This window comes from Tyto alba, unplaced genomic scaffold (genome assembly GCF_018691265.1).
Source record: "Tyto alba isolate M040663 unplaced genomic scaffold, T.alba_DEE_v4.0 Super-Scaffold_1, whole genome shotgun sequence".
NCBI classification, from domain to species: Eukaryota; Metazoa; Chordata; class Aves; order Strigiformes; family Tytonidae; genus Tyto; species Tyto alba.
The window spans coordinates 21,004,972-21,021,785 of NW_024881261.1; the positions used below are offsets into that span (position 1 = coordinate 21,004,972).

At 39.5% G+C, this 16,814-nt stretch overlaps 1 protein-coding gene across 6 annotated transcripts in view; it reads left to right on the plus strand.

Annotated features, from left to right (window-relative positions):
• Positions 1-16,814, plus strand: part of ARHGAP22 (Rho GTPase activating protein 22) — a 166,608-nt gene that overhangs the window by 81,902 nt on the left and 67,892 nt on the right. The gene's annotated exons all lie outside the window — the stretch shown is intronic.

Consider the following 16,814-nt stretch of genomic DNA (forward strand, 5'->3'; position numbering starts at 1 on the left):
AGTCCCAGTAGCTTTCTGTTTTGGCAGAACTGTTGTTCTGTTCCAAAACCTAATTGCTAATTGGAATCAATATGAACTAGATAATAGCTTTCGAATGAAGCATCCAGCAAGGTCTACTCCTCAGGGAATTTCATAAATTGCTACCACATGAGTGGACTTGATGTTTTGTGACGTGTGTGCAGAGCTAGTCCTGGTTGCTGTACAGAATTCAGCAGCCATGAGAACTTTCAGAAGTGGCTAAATCATTAAAATATGTCTTTGCCTTTTGTGTATTTTGGTGTTTTCTGCATCACTAGAAAAAGATGAGCCTCAGGAAACGTAGGGGAGTATATCCTCAGAAAAAACAGGGGAGGTAACTTCTGCTTATGGGTCTAGAAAAGTTTGTTTGTATAGGTTTGAACTAGAATGGAATTTGAATCCATGCAAATGAACTGGAAAGCCTGAGACACATAGTATTTGAGGTCCAGTTTAGAATATATTACAGGGAGGAGATGTAATTTTATATTGTAACTGCCTATTGCAACCCTCAAATATAACCATACCACTGAAATTCCCCTGAGATACTCATAGCTATTTAGTCTACACTGAGCATTACAGACATTAACATCACATCATCATCAGTGTCAGGTTTATATTTGCAAACCAAATACTCTGGCTCATTTTGTGCAGCATGTGAAGAATGGCACAGAACCAGTTCATACCCTAAATAAGCCACACAAATGGATTTTCCTCTCACTACTACTGGCATTTCTCTACCTACTGCAATACATGGGTGGCGGCTTCAAAACAGCCATTCTGTTTCTACAAATTGATGTGTCTGCTTAATATTAGAGAGCATCTCTATTTTTATCCTTTGGTTTCTCCAATACAAAGGTAAAAGCTTTCTCATGTAACCTCTGCAAACACAAACAGAGGGTGTATAAAAGCATATGTGAAGTCTCTGGTGCTCTCCTCATGTGGAGGAGGGTATTTGCAGGACAATATAGTGAGGAAGATGCTCTGTTTGTTGGGAGGATGGAATCTAAATCTTGCCTCATGGGTCCTTGCTCTTGGCAGAAGGTCAGATCTGTTTGTCTTCGGAGAAAAAAAAAAAATCTTTATTGCCTTTCATGAATTTGGAAGAATGGTTAGAATTATTGTCAGAAAGTGCCAGCTGCTCAAGGGACCCTTGTCTTCTGTTGCTTGATCACTTCCATTCTCCCCTTTGCATTCTTCCTCCAGTGCATCAGATGCAACTTTCTACTTCTTTCCTCCTTATGCATAATTCAAGCTCTTTTGTCAAAGCTTACAGCACCTTTGTTGTCTCATCTGGACATGATGAGCTCTCTTAAAAATAAGAGAAAAGTAAGGTGACTGAATATCTCCTTCCTCAGTGGTCTTCCTTTGTAATCATTGCAAAATCTATTCTCTTTTCAGGTAAACTTTTTGTTCTGCTCTTAATATTATGACAGATCTCTGACCACTGGCTATCAAGTTAATGCATCTTAAACTTTCTTCCTCTATGGAGGTATAATAATTTATGGATGTACCTCTATCTGTTGGAACTGCAAAGTAAAATGCATTAGTTGAAGAATATGCAATGGTGCGTTACTGCAACTCCCTTTAAAATAAGACTTCTAGATAAGGCCTGGTAACTCCTGAAGATGTGATGAGTGGATGGTCTGACCATACCTTCAGTGTTTTCACTCAGTCACTGTATGTGCTCTGCAAGAGCTTCCTCTGTTTTTGTCTATTTCTTTGAGGTAAAGACCTTCACTTCGGTTTTATGGTAATTGCTCAGTGACATGAGGGCATGGAGCATGTTACCCCAATACAGATGAAAGTAATAATATCTATCTTTCCAGACTCATCTAAATGTGCAGGAGGTATTAAAAAAAAATAGACACTGCTTTTGAATGGGCTCACTATCTGTGCTAATCTATATTATTCTGGTTTGTTTGAAAGTCACTTTCAAGCACGAAGGCTGTTTGGATTGCTTTGACTAGGGTTAGCCTGTTTGGGTTGGTTTTATCCTTTAACATTTTAGTCCCAGTGAAGCCAAGGTCAATAATCATGATGCTCCTCTAGAACAGCTGCTTATTGAAATGAGGCACTGTTTAAGGAGATTACATAAATTCTGTCATCCAGATTGTCCCCCTAGGATGGGAATAATTGAAGGGGCAGCACCAGTTGTTTTGAACATAAAGCATCTTCAGCCCTTGGCAATACTGACAGTGTTGAAAGGACTTTCAGGATGCTGCTGTGAGGTGGTGGTTAGTGCTGTGTGTCAACCTGCTCTCAGTGTGCTAGTGTAGGTGGATTTTAAGATGTCCCATTAGGGAAGACGTGTGTTCCCTTCTGCTGCTAACTGCTAATCCACTTTGTCTTCACAGTTGGATTTGTGGAGGGGGGAAAATAAACCCAACAAAATCTTAGTTCCTAGTATCTGGCCACCTAAAATGTATGGACTGCTGTCATGTTATAGTTTCTCTAACTTGTTAATCAGTTATTGCATCTGGGTAATTTAAAGTGCCATGTGAGTGCTAACTGACTGGCATTTTATTCATGTTATCCTAATGGACTGGTTGAATTTTGTATATACAAATAGCTGTTGTCATGATTAATTGGACAGAACTGGTAGCTCTTCATGATCAGAGGGACTAGGCTGCTGATTTCTGGAAGTGTTTTTTTTTATTTTTTTAATTTATTTTTCCTTTAGCATCCATGTTGCAGAAGTGAAAATTTAGTATTGAAATCCTAGTTCTTAGCTTGTTATTGCCTTGAAAAAGTTCAAACAGTTGGAGCCTATCATAGTGTTATGATCAACATGGGTTGAATAGAATTTATTTAAAGTATTAATTGTTGAATTACCAAGTTGAAGCTCTGTCTGTAGGCATTCTGGGAGACAAACTTTCTTAGCAATACTTGTCAATGGGTATGCATCCTCATTCTGCTGTGTGATTGATCGTAGGTTTGAGGGTAGATAGGACCAGCACACCATGCACCATTTGAGAAGGATGACTTACTAGGTTTGCTCCAAATCCAATGACACTTCATCAAAAGGACTCTCTGAGAATGTAGATGTAGCATTACTTAAAGTCCCTAGTCATTGCCTACAGCCCCATTATGCTTAGCACAGATGCCAAGGAGACATGCACTTTATAAAGTAAATAGGAAAAGACTGTGTAAATAAATAAAAAATTTAAAATGCTAGAGAGAAATGGAGGAATGCTTCTGCAGCTCCTAGAATATTTTATAAACTCTGTTGAGAAGTTAAGGCTTTTAGCCCAAGTTAGGCCAAAAAGAATCACTGAAGAAAAGACATCTGGGAAAGGATAAGTATGTTGTGTATAGCAGTGAACTCTTCGCTTCAGTATCCAAAACTGACTACAAGCTCTAGATCAAACTGGTTAAGCTAATCAGAGAATATAAAAAACATGCTAAAGGCAGATCTAGGAAGTCCAGAGTGACAAATTAGGAAATCTTTATATGACAATGAAAGAAGGGCTTTGCCCTGATGTACTCTTCCTGTGGTGTTAAATTCCTGTTTCCACTGAGATTCCCTTCGTAGGCTTCAACTGTTACTTCTAACACACTGATCGCCTGTTAGTTTGTGCACGTGTTAGACAGGATACATTCAAATGTTCAAGTGTTGCTTGCACCCTACATTGGGAGTCAGCAGCTGCAGTAGTGCAGCTCCTCCTCGTATTGTGCTGGGCTTGTTTTCTGCATCCTTAAGGACAGTTCTTACTTTTATGTAGGACCTAAATCTTAGATATTTCACACAACTTCCTGGGCTTGCAATTTCTGACCTTAATGTAGAGTAGCATGAAAGTGTTTAATTTGCACATGATTTTGATGCTGTTTGCTTGTATTGAAGCTTTCTTACACACTGTGTGAGAATATAAAGTCTACTACTGTAATGACATTCCAGTTTTATGGGGAGACTTCTAGATTAACGATTTCAATATTTAGTGCCTAACCATCAAGTAAGGGAAGTAAAACATAAACTAGTTATACCTGTGGTATTCTAGTCTTGTCTGATTGATTTAATTCTTTAAGTGAACCTTCATGGTTAAATATAAATTCTGTATGCAGCCAGTGGTCCTCATTGGGTTATTTACATTTGATTGCTTGCTTTCAATTTGATACTAATTTGAAAAATATTTTAAGGATATTGAATATTATAATATAGCTTTTTAGAAGAAAAAGTTCACGCATAGCATGAAGCCTGTAAACTGTGGTTAGTAGAATAAAATTGTTGTAATTAGAAGTAACATGTTGTTAGCTTGTTCTTGAGCATAATAATGTGATACACTAAGATTAGACTATATCTGGGATCTGGGGGATAAATTTTCTTTTCAGTCTTTTGGCCTGATTCAACCATCTGCAGTCATTTAAAAATGTCTGTCCCTGCAATGATACCCTTGTTTCCTAATCCCAGTTCTCAAGGGCATGTTGGATTAGTCTGAATAATGAATGTGTCTAATTGAGGGGAGTTGACATTGGATGTAGCTAATACAAAATAGGGTTGGAAACAGAACGGGTGTATTGTAACCTTTGAGAGGACATACTAATTTTTCTTTTGGAATGTGTGTCATGATAAGCCATTATTACAGGTGTTGACATGCCATGGTTCTTAAAATCCCATTTTCTGAGACTTCATGGATGGTGAGACTGGATTTGGTTCATGGATCCTCATTTTCCATTGCCTGGCAACAGAGTGAGCAGGACTGATGGTTGTACTCTGGTCTGTTCTCTGTAGCTGCGTACAAAGAATGGCCTTTGGTCCCTCTGTTTCCCACCTTCCTAATATCTTTACTCAGCTGCTGTTGTTTTTCTGTATGGGTAAATCTCAGTCCTGCTGAAGAGATGAAAGCTTACGAGAGAATGAGCTTTACATGATAGGACTGTTTACAACACAGTCATGATGGGGTAAATATGAGTATCAGAGGAGGTGTGGTTTAAAACCATAGCTATAAAGAAAGGAGGTGATGTGGTGGGATTTCAGATTTCTGGTATCAGCACTTTGGCTGATGCAAGTGTTACTATTACAAATGAAGAGGTAGTAGAGAGCCTCTATTTTGATTTGTAACAGCTTTTGTTGCTTTTCCTTTTGTGTTGATGCAACAATGTGTGCCGGCTCATGCAGAAAGTTGTTTATTGAATGAAGGTTTTGCTTTTTTTGAAGGAAAAAAGTGAGTCTCTTTGGCCACAAGAGGGAGAGCATGAGAAACGCCAAAGAGGAAACTGCACCTCGACAGTTCTGCTCATGTCTTCATTTTAGGCCCCACAAAGGGATAGGGAGATTTTTTGGACATGAACTCCTATCATTATGTACTTACTGGAAAGCACAGGTGCTAGAAATGCTCAGCCTAGCTAAGCCTTGCCTAATCAGTGTTGCCTAGTGGTTCTTGCATGAACTGTGATTACATCTCAGCTTGAGATGTACATCACTAAGATTTTATACATCAAATTTGCAGACTAATTTATTCATCAAACCAGTCATAGCGCTGGAGCCAGGGCTTGGAGCCCAGGGAAGAAATAACGTCAATGGTTAGAATTCATCATTATCAATTCTTATGTCTGGTTGGCACTCTGTTATTAAACCCATTTAACTAAATGGATATTGATTTTTAGTTAATTCACTAGTCATGCTGATATACTTTTAATGTACTCTGACTTTAGTTATGCTGAAGGGCTACATCTGTTTAACTGCTTTTTTTTTTAATGTCAATTTAGTTAAACCTGCATAAAAGTAAGTATTGACAGTCTTTAAGTGTTTCATAATGGGATTTTGTACTGTAAGCTCATTCTCCTATCAGATCGCATTTTACCCCATCTTCAGCTTTTCACTTGGTCTTTGGTAATAATATTTTCTAGGTTTAATTTTTATTTTATAATATCCACCACAAAAGTAATTGAATATTAACATTATAAGAATCAGCACTTCCAATTCAAGAAATAGCTAGCCTAAAGCCTGCCTTTTGTTTTGCTTTCTTCTCTTTGATGTAGATGTGCTGTTATTATAGATGTCTCGCTCTTATTTTGTCTCACAGCATATTTTTTTATTTTTCCTTTGATAATAAGTTTAACAGAGATACTTTACAAACCCCTAGTATTGTGATTAACTTGCAGAGTCCATGAAGGGCATCTTCAAAAGTTAATTGCACACACTGCTCAGTTCATCTGAGGTGGATGGAATATAAAGCAACAAGTAGATCTGCTGGAAATGTGAATATTTGTGTTTGGTAGGTTCATGCTGTGGATGGTCCATGACACAGAATGGAGCAATATGAGTTCCTTCTCCTGGATCTATTGATGCCTATTGTGTGACTTTGAACACACTTTCCCCTTTGCCTGCCTGCAACTCCCTGCCTGCCTGTTCTCTAGTCTGTTATGATGATAAACTCTGCAGGGCATGGACCATCTCTTGTTGTGATCTAAAAAAGCCATGTACATCTTCATTAGCTATCACTCCCTCCTTAGACTATTTTAAGTTGTTGTTGGTCTCAACCAGTTGTTACTTCTATCTTGTAGACAATGGAGACTTCCAGCTGCATGTTTAGACAGCACCTATCACTTTGCAGCCCAGACTTGGTGGAAAATCTTTAGTCACTACTGTGACTCTATTTCCACTACAAGTTTGTATTTTAGACAGGTACAACACAATGGAGTTCTGATATGGCCAAAATTTTAACTGTGGCATCTGTGTCAACTGTTTCAGTGGTGGTGGTATCAGCCATACCTCAGTGAATCTCAGGCATTGTGTTCCTAAACTAAATTGAGTGGTATGGAAATGAGCAAGTTGAATTCAGTTGTTTCCTGAAAACTGGGGGGGGGCAGGGGGAATGCGCTTTCTTTAGCCAAAGTAAAATCTTTGTAGTTTAGGCAGGCATGTTAATTTAGGACATTTCATCCTGTATTTACAGCTTTTTAAAACTGTCAGGACAGCCTGAGGTTTCAAAAATATTAATCCAGGGATGCCAAGCATATACCACATGGTCCAGAACATTCCACTCCAATCCTAGTTGTTGGTGGTTCTTTAGATGCGGGCAGGAAGCGGGTCAAGGACTGGAGGGATTATTCTGGTAGTCCTGTCCCTGATGTGCTCCTACCCAGAGGCTCTATAGATTTTTCCCAGGATGTGAACAAAGTAAATCTTTCAGGTGAATAAAATATGAACAGCTCCTATGCATGCAAAAAGGACACATCTGGTGATGTGTTGGAAAGTGCAGGGAACACCTGCATTTGACTCTATACGTGCACATCCCATCATCATATGTCACCTGTCCCTGTTGTGTGACACCTACCTGTTGCGATAGATCTCTGACAACCTGATGAGGGGGGAGGAGGAGGAGTGGGAATGGAGGTAAAATGCTTAAGGGCCTCTGGAAGAGGTGACTTGACCCATACCCAGTGAATGGTTGAGCACCACTGAGTTACTGTGTGTGTGTTTCGGTTTTACATCAGGCAGAGGTAGACTATCATCCTCAGATAGCTCCCATGCTAAACAGGTCAGACAGGTAACCACTGTGACTCCTGGCTGCTGTTCTTGCCTCTCCAAGAGCTCATCACATTTTCAGCAACTCTAGTGCCACAAACTGAACTTCATGGTGGAATTAGTTTTGCGAGGTAGGGTGCATATGAATAAGGAAAATGGTATCATGGCCTCAGGGTGGTTGAGATGTAGCCTATGCTTTATAAGATGAAGTCTGTAATATTCATCTGTTTGAATTATGAACATCTACTCCAAATAGACTTTTTTTTTTTTTTCTTCATGTGGAAACAGCTGCCCATCTTTATGTGAGCTTATGGGAAAATAAAGTATTTGTCCAATCAGAAATAATTCTGAAACTGTTCAGATAGCTGTGCCCATTCAAAAGGCAGCCCAGCAGCTGAGTAAGTAGCAAGGGATTGTGCCAAAGACCATGAAGAATTCCAGCTGTGAGCAAATGTGAGAGAGCAGCCTCTGGGTACCCAAGCACTGCCCCCTCCCAGCTATCATTTCTTTCACAGCTGTGGGAATGCTTAAAAATTATGGACAGCTAGGGAGAAAGGGAAAAAAGATCACAGTGACTTTCAAATCTTTGGCTGAAAGCCAGATACATTGTTGTGGGCAAAGATTCAGCACTGCAACTGCAGCCATGAGAGAGAGATTTAGAAATGACTGGGATTTCTTTTTAAAGTGTACTTAATTACAAGTTTCTTTCTCAGAATGTGAAGCTGTTGTTGGCATGCTGAGGCCCAGCCTGCCCTTTCTCACTTTCCTGGCCCTGACCTGGTCTGTCTCATTCATTCCCCTCAGCTGTTATTAATAGACATGACAGTTTATTTTTCATTCTCATTCTTTCAGCAATTCCCACTCCACTTTTGGTGTTTGAGGAACTTGAGACAGCTGAGATGGAACTGAGGAAGCTGGGGTGCATAGAGGGGTTAGGTTGCTGTCTCTAGGAGATGATTACCTGCCAGGTTCTAATCGCATTGCTGCCCCCACATCACTGGGGAGCTTTTAGGGACTTTCTTGCAACAGCTGTGGTTAGTGAATGAGGTAACGCAAGCTGGCCTTCCTTAGGTATCAATTTGAAATGCTCAGCCCATGTACCTGCTGTTCTTTTCAGCACAGGTATCCCTTTGGGTGTTGGAGTTGGGTAGCAGGTATCAAAGGCATGTGAAGTGTCATTGCTAGGATTTCCCTCTGTGCATCCAAAGAATGTCTAGGTTTAGCGTGTCATCAAAAAAAACCCATTATCATCAGAATTGGATTAAGGGAAAGAATTGTTAAGACAGAAATTACTCATTGGACTGCTGCAAGTTCCGAGAATTGTTTGTGTTAAAAGAATGGGGGGAGACAACTTAAACTTTATTTTTAAATGTTATTTTCCATATATCTTTGAATTGGGTGAGAATTGTATGGGTGATTTTTCACCTGGAGGTGACAAATTTCACATCAATGGAGAGGCTTTTTTGTTGATCCAGAATTGGTTATGGGATTGAAGAGGATTGTTCTGATGAAAAATATGAAGCTGTCTTTTAGTATGTCCTGTATCTGTTGTTGTAACCCTGTCTACTTGCCAATCCTTGAAAACCCCAGAATTCAGTACATGGATGAATGACATATATGGATATGGTTGCCTACATCATTGAGTGACTGTTATTGTTATCCTTAGACTGATGCTGGTAAGGGTCTATAAATAACATTAAAAGCCTAGCCCAAGGAGTCTGGAAGGGCCCAAGATTCAGGGTGTGGACCCACTGTGGACTATCCATGACATGCTGTGTGTTCATGCTTCCTGCTGAGAGATATCTTGACACCCTGAATTTCAAGCTCCTAAAGCAGACCATGAAGTTGCTTGGCTAGTTGGCTTGTTGCTTCTTGGCTATCCACAATTCATGTGCTGGGCTGCTCAAATTGAGATCCTCTATGCCAATTTAGGATTGCTGCACCTATGGGAATGCAAAGTTTTGTTAGGTTTGCCAGCTACCCTGAAAAGTATCTGAGCACTAAAGAGACATTAGGGTAAAAGAATATATTTACTTCTCACCAAACACTAGCATTCATCCACCTATATTTTAAATACTTCTGAAGAAGATCCAGAGTCTTCCTGCTATTTGTAACTTAATGAGGAATTCAGTTGTAGTGCTATTTGGGCAGAAATGTTAACTGCATCATTGGCTTCTGTGATGGGTCATTGTCCATCTAGACAGTAGGTAAGATGTGTTTACTACTTACCTATAAACATAGTATTTCACATCATAGAAGGAACACGCCTTCCTGGCTCAGTGGCGTACAGCATTCAACACAGCTCTTAAAACTAAAATATATTTCTATACAGAGTTAAAAATAGACATCTATATTTTTATAAACATGTAAGTCAGGGGCATGAAAGGAATTGACTGTAAGGTTATTCGACTGAGATTAGACATAATGGCAGCAAAATAAGTTTGGAGGTAAACACCATTAAAGAAAGTTTTGGGGGACAGAGAAGTTAAAAGATCCTCATTCAATTAAGCTATAGACATCAGTAGACAATTATTTGATTTACACTGTATTCCTTACTGTACAAGGATATTGGGAAAGCAAAAACAACTCAGAAGCAATGAGGCGTGTAGATGGAGTTAAGCTACTAGAATATGAAACTAGAGTAGATTTAATCTTAAACCATCAGTGAGAAGGTGAGACAGTCTCTTTAACTGTGACTCAGGAGACAATTTTGCTTCTACTAGGAAAACCAGATTTGTTTGTTGCACCATGTTGATTTGTTAATATTGTAGGAATTGAGCCTTTGAGGTTCATTTTTGTCATAAACATGCAAGTGGTGCATGTATGTTGTAACGAACGGTTTTAATAAAGTTGATTAGGAAGTGTGTGCCTCATTACTAATAACACCAATCCAGCTGGAGCAGCTACAGAGATGAACAACTGCTGTGGCTTCTAACAAGGGTTCTCCGCAGGCAGGGAACAGATGGGAGGTGGGGGAAAACAGGGAGTTAGGGGAAAAGATGGATTCCACATTGAATCATTGTTCTGTTCTGTTGTCTTCCTATATAAATCCAGAATGCCACCCCAGTTTCTTATAGTGGGAGACATCTTGCAGGAACTAAAGGTCCTAGTAGACTCATGAAAGGACCAGCTAGCCTTCCCTCCTTACAGCTTTGGCCTTTGGTGCTGCAGGTTGTTGGCTTTCAAACTGCTATGGATTTTTTTTCTGACTTAATCTTAGCAACATGGCCCTGTGATGCTTTCACATCTCTTGTGTGTATTCAACCCTGTGATGTGTTCACATCCCTTACTTGTAAGTTCTGCTTGCTTTCTTGTCTTGAAGCCATTGAGTACTGTAGAGAAAATGCTTCAGACAGGTATGATACACTGTTCAGGATTAGAGTCAACCTGAATTGTTTCGGTTGTATATTCTCCATGGTTTGAGGTTTGCATAATGTTCTTTGGGTTATTTCTGGATAGTGTTGTAATGCTGAGGTTCAGTTATCAGATCCCACTGCAGAAGATGCTGTCTTATAATATAAATTGATAGATTTACAGGAAATCTTTGGGAAATGTGAAACGGCATTAAGATATGTATGTCAGTGCAGGTCAGTAAGGTTTATACCTACTGGTGGTAACTTCAGAACTGCCTGCCTGGTTGAATAGCAACTCAGCACACTCAAAAGCAATATTTTATAAAAAAACTTATATGGTATATATGCAGGAAGAAAGGGTAGAATTGGTTCTGAGTCATATGTAGTTGTGATAATCCTACCAAACTACGTTAGCCTGGGTGTAGCCTGTATAGTAACAGAACAGCCAGTAACAATTTTACTGTAACCTTGGTTTTTTTTTTTTTTTCATGGGTTTGTGTAGTAATTTTGCTGAAAACTAAAACTTTGACAGAAATCAGCCTTTTACAGTTTTAGTAAAATCACTCCCTTCAGACAAGTGTGTCAGAGAAAGAGTTCTGGCCATGAGACTGGGAAGGTGTTCAGCTGGGTATACAGCAGGTAACTGTATGACAACATGTAAGTTCAGAGCCATGTAATATGTTGGAAAAAGATTGATGAAATGAGGTGTCTTATTTTGCATCCCAAACTGTGTTTTTTTTGATGCTTTTATCACATACAAATTCCTTCATAATTGGCCATTCCCTGTCATCTCTCATTGTTGCCAGGATTCATTTTTCCATAGCGTATACATTGTTTTCACATAATACATTGGTTTTAATTTTCTGTGGTTATTTCTGTCTTTGTAACCTATCTAGGATTCTTTGCTCTACTTCTGTCGCTGCAGTTTGCAATGCTTTTACTATCTTCACATGCTCTTACACTTTTCTACTCACAGTCTTTATGAAGATATTATCTGAAATCTCTAGGGAGTGAAATGTTGGATGCCTCTAAATGGAGCAGATCTTGATGCAAATAAAAATCTACGTATGAGACCTGAAGCACAGCTGAGACTAGAGCCTCATACTATGTGTATTGTGATGAGAGATTTAACATGTCATGAAGAGTTGACAGTCTGAGTCTGTTTCAAGAATTTAACATGATTTTAGAGCTGTTGGAACCAAAGAGGTAGCTGTGTGGTACAAAGCACTGGTCTGATAAAAATTCATGTTGATTTTTCAAATTTATATATATATATATATTTTAAAAGGCATTCTCCCCCCTCCAACTGTAAACCAGTAAGCTTTATTTTGACTCAGATACGGTCTGCATATATCGTTTCGAATTTATGTTGGATTAGGTATCTTTTCTCCTGCAGCTGGCATAAAGCTGATATAAACTCTCTATTGTGTGCTTTTGCTAACTTAACAGAAATGTGATTGTGTCCATGACTGATCTAGTTCAGTCATGCCTTATTTAAGTGATTTGGTAGCTTAGAGAAAGCATTAATTGTTGTGGAACTGCTGCCATGTTAGGCAAGACAGAAATAAGAAGTTGTCATCTTCACTATTTTGCATATGTAGAACTATGTCAAAGGGAACAAAACCATGTTCCAGTTCAGAGCAGAACTGGCCTCCTCTCTCTGAGCTACCTACTCTGCCGCTGACTATTGCATATACCTTCTCAAGCTTAATATGCTGCATGCTATGATAATGCTTTTTTGAGAAGCCCTTCTGGGTTTTGAGTCTCTCTGGCAGTGTTTGTGTTCCAGGCAACTTGAGTTACTGCACTAAGGAATTCAGGAGCCATGGGATATGGTACTGTAACAAAATCCAAGCATGTTGTCCCTGCTGTACTTCTGTGCTTGTTTTACAGTCCCACTGTAGCAACCCAGTCCATTTTGTCTGGAATACTTTGCCTTTTATAAACCAACATTGTCTCTGAAACCCATTGTTTACCATCTTCCTGTTGATTAGTGATTAGTTTTCTTCCTGTTACTTATATTCTTGTTTGGAGGAGTGGTCTGGCTCAAGCCAGTAATTACATGGATTTTTCCTCTTTCCTTTTATGCCTGCTTGTAAAATATAGATGATGTTAACATTAAAATTTATAGTTAGATGGAATTTTTGCATTTAATGGTAATGTAAGCTTGATCCCAGAGTTCAAAGGGACTGTCAACCTCTGATTCTCTTTTAAGATAGAGTTAGTGCCAGGTGTAGAACATAGTTTGGTGTCCACTAGCAAACCCACTGTCATGTATGCAAGGTAATTACAGCAAAATTAGGAAATGTAATTATTAGAAGTATTGTGTGAGGTCCTTCAGGTCCAACCAGCAATCATAGCTCTGTTTTGTCTGGTCCTGGATGGAGTTGGGCTAATGCCAGGTAGATCTCTCAGGATTCACAGACTGGGAATTAGCCACAGGCCTTAAAGAATCATTCTGGAGGAAAGGCTGTAGAAGAAATCTAAGGAAAAAGGTAGTGCTTTAGAGGACAGCAGGAAAGACCTGAAAGCTAATTCAGATAAAGTGGCAGGCGAGAAAGCTCTCTCCTGCTCACATTACCATCTCAGAAGGGTCAGTTACAGAGATTCTCTCCCTTCCCCAGCTCCCCTTCCTAGGTGACCCAGTCAGGCTCTTAGCAGAATTCACTTGACTCCTTTCCACCAAGACAGAAAAACTTGGGCAGCCATCAGGACTAGGTTGGGGTGGCAGATCCATCCCAGACAAGGCAGCCCTTACTACCCAGGGTGAGCTGGCTGGCCTGCAAGACACAGGCAACCCTGTGCAAAACAGTTGTTTCAACAAAGTTACAGGCAACTGAAGGGGTTTTACAATGGATAATGTTGGGCAACCACAAGAGGAAGCAGTGTTCTCAGCCTGGCAATAGTGCAAAATGCTGCATTTAAGCACGAATTAAACACAGAAGTCAGGCAGTGTCAGATTTTAACCCTGCTAATCTTGCTCAATGGATTACCATGATATGACTGCTTAGGCTTGCTGGTCTGATCCAGAGCAATATTGTTGCCTGATCTTTTTGTGGCAGTGCTGTGGACACAGTTTCAGGGAAGGAAGCTGTGGCTGCAGTGGTTTCTGTAATGGCTTGACCATGCATAGTGGATAGGCAGTGTGACAGCATGTCTGTTGTGCACTGTCAGCTGCTGTACAGTGAGGCATCTCATTCAATGTGCATCAAAATAGAAAAAGTCTGAAGTATTCTCAGCTAATGTACTACTCACTGTTGCTCTAATTAGTGTATCAAAAAGATCTAAGGAGACAAGATGACTCCAGAAAGTGATCTCACACTGTTTGGCTGCAGCAGCCTGTTCAGAGCTCCTAAAAATAGCCACATATGGATCAAAGCCATGCGTGCTAAGACTGAAAATGCAGTCATCCTAGTGCTGTACTCTGAAACCACACTGTACATATATACTACAGAAATGGGAAAGAATCAGCAAAGCAAAAAATCTAGATGAAGAGGAAATGTTATTTCCCTTCTCCACCTCAACACCAGCAAGATGCATTAGTCATCATTACTGTAATGTTGGTATTGAATATCAGAAGCTTTTCCTAAATTTATTGTGTATGTTGGGGAATGTTTTGGTTCTACTTTGGCTCACCTACTGCCCTGTGCATAACTCCTAAATGAGACAATGGAAAAATCTAGTTGTTTATGAAATGTTTATCTAGTATGTTTATAAAAACAAACCAAAACTGGCATTTAGGAGAGCACACTGTAAAAGATACAGTCACCTGAATTTTCAGTGCTGCCCTGAAAGCTTTTTTCACACATATGGTCTTCAACAGACAAAAATCTGTATAGCATTGCTGATTTGAGTAGAGCATTGCTACCTGGAAAGCTGAGCTTGTAGAGGGCTGCCTTTTACATCTGCAAATTCACAATCAGTCTCGGGTTTTGTGCCCTAAGCCTCTCCCAAGTCCCACGGCAGCATGTCTGTTCTGAGGTACAACAGGACATGGTTGGAGATTTATTGACAGCTTTGTATCCATATAAAAATTAGAGAAAATACCTTCAGTTGTGCAATTAGAGATGCTTAGTGTCTGAAAATGTGTTCAGTAACCCATTTCCTAGGGTCATTAGTCCATTTTTACTCAACTGAGATATGCCCTCCTGTAAAATAGATTTAGGACTTTGATCATATTCTTCATCTTCCCTACTGTATTGCAATAATCCCTAAAAGGGACATACCAAAATTAAGAGCAACAGGAATAATTTCAGGTGTATAGATGACTTCCATGAAGGAAGAAACTGTCTAAATCATAAGAATAGATGATCGAGAGGTGGGTACAGTAGAACTGAATATAAATCTGAACAGTATGGGAAAAACAAAAGGGGAATAATTATACAGGACTATTCATAACACAGCATGTAGGATCACTTAAATGATCAAAATTCCTGTTTTTAAAATGAACAAAGGGATTTATTTTTCTTGACAGTTTACAATTAAATGGCAGCTCTCATTACCATAGTTTATTAGGGGAGCTAAAACCTAAACAGCTTCAGAATGGGGTTAGACACTTAGGGGATAACAAGTCTGTTGGTAGCTGTTACATACAGCTGTGACATACAGATGTGTACATACTGTATACAACAGAAAACCCCTTATTCTCTACTTTTACTTTTTTTGTGCCTTCTCCCTATACATCCAACTCTGATCTGACTGAATATGGCTATTCTTCTGTTTTATAGTTTTGATTTTTGTTTTAACTAAAGTCTCAAGTTTGTATAATGTTCTAAAACTTGTTTTAGCTTGCAGCATTGCGGGGTGTGTGATATACCCTGAACTAAACAATTCTTTTAGCACTGATACTGGGGATTGGACTTGTGAATCAATATGATCTAGGCTGGGTCCGGTTTTCCAGTGTGTTAGATAAATGCATAGGATCCAACACTTCTGAGCAAGTGCTATGTAGTCTAAAACATGTGAGGCTTTTGAATAGCCCCTGCTCTGGTCCTTCCTGCATCCCCCTCCCCCTGCCCTGGGGCTGCTTTATATGCTTGACATAAGCCATTGATGCCTTGTTATCAAATTTAATCAATAATGATTTCTCTGTCTAAATATTTAATTATCAGTCTTTGAAGGAATACTGTGGTAGAAAAACATAATTTTTGGCAGCTGTAGGGAGCAGTTGTCCTCACTCTAAAATGAACGTTGTCATGGTGCAGCTGGTGATTCATGGTGACAAGGGGAGCTAAGTGTGTTACCTGGATGTTTGTGTACAAGTGGTTAGCAACAGATCAGCTTAATCTGTTAGATGAGGATATCTGCATCACCGTGACTGAGTTTCAGAGTTAACATGTCAGTTCCTGGCTCTTCAAATGTTTTTGAGCATGTATCACTGCATTGGCTTCAGTTATATTGGGATGATTTTCTGCCATGCAGTGGGGGAGAGAAACATGGAGGAGTCTGAAGAGTTCTGAAACAGTTCTGGAGAGTGCAGTTTAAAGCAAGATAGTGGTGGATTTGCATAGTACATCAAGCCTCACATCTATCATATTCAGTATGAAAGGTAGAAAGACTATGCTTCACTCACTAGGGACAAATGAGTGAAGAAAAGTAATTCAAACTCAAAAGTAGTCACACCTATGGACTATGGACCTGTGTACAGTAGTGATGAAGATGCTGACAGTCCTTATCAGTGAGGCTCGTGGTGTGAAATGTTTATCTTGTGGGTGTTGATGAATCAAAGCAATTCAGAGCACAGTGTGTAAATGTCTCCTGCTCTGCATCTCTTACTCCACTGGTAAAGGAGCTGTACCAGCCCCTGTAACACTATTAGCTGTAGCTGCAGGGGGCCTTTAATGAAGAGGAACTTTTAGGGCTTAAGCTAGATACCACTGAAAAAAGTAAGTTTGTTGTTTGGGGTTTTTCTATTTTTATTTTTTTCATTACTTGCCTACATTTTTTTTTCCTAGGAAAGTAATGATCTTGGGGAGAAA